The following is a 3,269-nucleotide window of genomic DNA, read 5'->3' on the forward strand; positions in this document are numbered from 1 at the left end:
GCCTGTAGTCCTAGCTGTTCAGGATGCTGAGGCGGAAGGATTGTTTGAGCCCAGGAGTTTGAGGCTGCAGTGAGCTATGATTGTGCCACTGCCCTTCAGCCTGTGTGACAGAGCAAGACCTTGTCCCTCAAATAAGTAAATAAAAAATTATCACACTGTATTATATTCTAAATCCAGTTTACTTGTTGTTTACCACCCTCAATTAGGCTGTGAGTTCCTTGAAGGAAAAGACTCTCATTTCATTTCTTTTTCTGTCTCCAATTCTTAGCAAAGGGCTTAGTAAGAAATAAATGCTTAATAAATGTTTGCTGAGTGAATACAGTAGATGTGTACACATGAACAATAAATTAAAAATATTATGTAATATTCACCACAAAAGAGGCTAAAATCAAGCACAATTATAGCTCAGAAGGGAGAGACCACATCTAGGCAGGTGAGGGCAATAGAAAAGAATGGTTAAATCTCTAAACTTTAGAGTCAGACAGCCTTAGTTTTGAGCCCAATTTTGCCAGTCATAAGTTTATGTGATCTAGGGATATAGCCTCTTTAAACCATGGTTTTGTTTTCAGTGAAATGCGGATAACATTAGTTGGAAGAAAATGAAATGAGATCCTGTATATAAAGTTTTACCCCTTATGAGTTTGTGGAGTGACTAACATCTCATCATATCATTGTCACCTTTGTCATCGTCATCATCATCAAAGGCTTTATGATGAAGGCACTCACTATCTGGATGGGCAGACACACAGAAGACTGAACAACCAGAAGTTATGAAGATAGGTCCTGTGGGTGTTAGAAAGATTCACGGCCAAACAGGAAAGGCAAGTGGCAGTATTCAATGGAAACATTGCATAGTTCCAGGAAAGTAATGGGAAAGAACATTGGGAAGTTAGATTTAAATGCCAGAATGGGAAATTTAGTCTATATTCTGCAGGCAATACTGAGGCTTTACAGGACTCTAAACTTGGTAGTGACTGGTTCAGAGCCAGCGGTAGGAGGAATGTTCTGGATGTTTGTGCAGGATGGACTTGGGAGGGTGAGGGCAGATGAAAGCAGATAAGCCACTTAGAGAGCTTTTCCAATGCTTCCAATGAGAAGTTGAGGCCGCTCCCTGGGATGGTGGTATAGGACAGGTAAAGAGGGAATGAGCATGTGGGACTGGGAAGAATGAACTGGCAGAACTCTATCCAGCTGGATGTGAGAGACAAAGTGAAGAGGCAGGTTCAAAGAGAGTTCTGAAGGCTCAGAACTGATAGCCAGGCAGGGTGCTACTATTCTAACAGAAATAAAGCACAGGGAGCCTAGTTTTAGGGGAGAAGATAAATTTGCTTTTAGTTATGCTAAGTTTGAGGTGCAGTGAGACATCCAGGTAATAAATGATGACCAAGAAACATGTGGAAATATGATCTTAGGACTCAGACATATTTATTTAGAAGACATCTGCAAAGAGGTAGTAGCTAAAAGTATATAGTTGGAATTGTCTTTGGGTGAGAGTGTTACTCAAAAGGATCAGGGACTCTTGGAAAACACCTCCTACACCTAGGAGAGTGAAAGAGAAGCCTGTGAGCAAGGAGGAGGAGGAGGAAGGGGAGAGAGAGAGAGAGAGAAAGAGAACACCACACCATCAGAGAGGCCAAGAGTGGAGCAAGTTTCATGGAGGATAGATCCCATGTACTCAGAGGAATTATGGGCTGCAGAGAGGTCAAAAAGAAAGAACTGAGTATAGACCATGGGTTTGGCCATTAGGAAATCATTGATGATTTATGAGAGAAGAGTGCATGAAAGAAAAAAAAACTAGATTACAGATGCAAAGCAATGAAATGGTGTGGGAAGAAACGGAGGTACTGAGAATACATTAGTTCAAGAAGTTCAGAAATGAAAGGACAGAGATAAGCTGGCGGCTCAAGGTGGGACCAGCATTGCTCTTCCCCAGATAAATGACCGCTCACCAATGTTTATTCAGAGATGCCTATTTGTCTATGCTCTAATAGAAGGGCGTATTTGTGGGAGGATTCCAGAGAAGGGACTTTGGAACAAACTAGATTGAAAGGCAGGCTACAGCCATTCTAAGTTATAGAACATGTTATCTATATATGTACAGTAGCATCTGTTTTAGCAGACAGAAGTCATTTATCATGCATCAACAGACAGAGAGGGGAACAAGAAATTCTCCTTCCCCACTTAGGAAAACAAAGCTTGGTCCAGTCTTTGAAAAGTATTTAGAGGCTTTGAAAAAGTATGTCAGCAAGGAAGGAAATGCTAAGAAAAACAAGTGTTCATTGTCTTCCCTTCCATGACTTTTCAACCCAAATGCATTTTAGGAAATTGCCCGGGTACATCATTACAACACTCTGATATCACTGTTAACACTGTCCAGGTTGATGAGACTCATATCTGCAGTTTTCATTTTATAAAGAGCTCTCATGATCTCTTGTATCCTTATGGAATCCTCACAAAGTATTACCTTTCTCCATTTTAAAAGGGAAGAAATTAAGTGATTTTCCCCAAATTACCCAGCCAGGAAAATGATAGAGCCCTGTACTCCTTGTTCTTTTCAGTGTATGCTTTCAAATAGTATAGTCTTCACAGTATGACACTCTGGCTAAGACACGACAAACCAAAGTGTATCAGGACTCATCTCTCTGGTTTTGGAGGCTCTATAATTTCATCAACATAGCCTAAAATGGCATTAGCTTTGGGGGCACTTTTATCTGGTCTTGTTTTTGACTAAACAGTATGCAGTATATGCATTACATGACCTGAGCTATTTTTTCCTGTGCTCTCTTTTCACCACCCGTCTTAAAGGGCCCTCAGGCAGAAGTTTCAGCAATGTGTTTCCTTCCCTCCTACATTTGCCCAGTTCAGTCAGGCCTCTGAAATGCATGACCAAGTTCTCAATACTTACACCTGCTCCAGATGGTCAGGAGATAGGAACACAACTCTCTCCCTCAATACCTAGTTTGTTCTAGTAGGAAGAGGGCCAGGCCAGGCTTGGTAGCTCAAGCCTATAGCCTTAGCATTTTGGCAGGTGAAGGTGGGGGGATTGCTTGAGCCCAGGAGTTCGAGACCAGCCTGGGCAATGTGGCAAAACCCTATCTCTACAAAAAAATACAAAAAATTAGCCAGGCATGGTGGTGGTGGTGTATGCCTGTAGTCGCAGCTACTCGGGAGGCTGAGGTGGAAGGATCACCTGAACCTGGGGAAGTATAGGCTGCAGTGAACTGTGATTGTGCCACTGCACTCCAGTCTAAACAACAGAGGCCCCATCT

Source organism: Cebus imitator, unplaced genomic scaffold, assembly GCF_001604975.1.
Source record: "Cebus imitator isolate Cc_AM_T3 unplaced genomic scaffold, Cebus_imitator-1.0 Scaffold51, whole genome shotgun sequence".
In the NCBI taxonomy this organism is placed as follows: Eukaryota; Metazoa; Chordata; class Mammalia; order Primates; family Cebidae; genus Cebus; species Cebus imitator.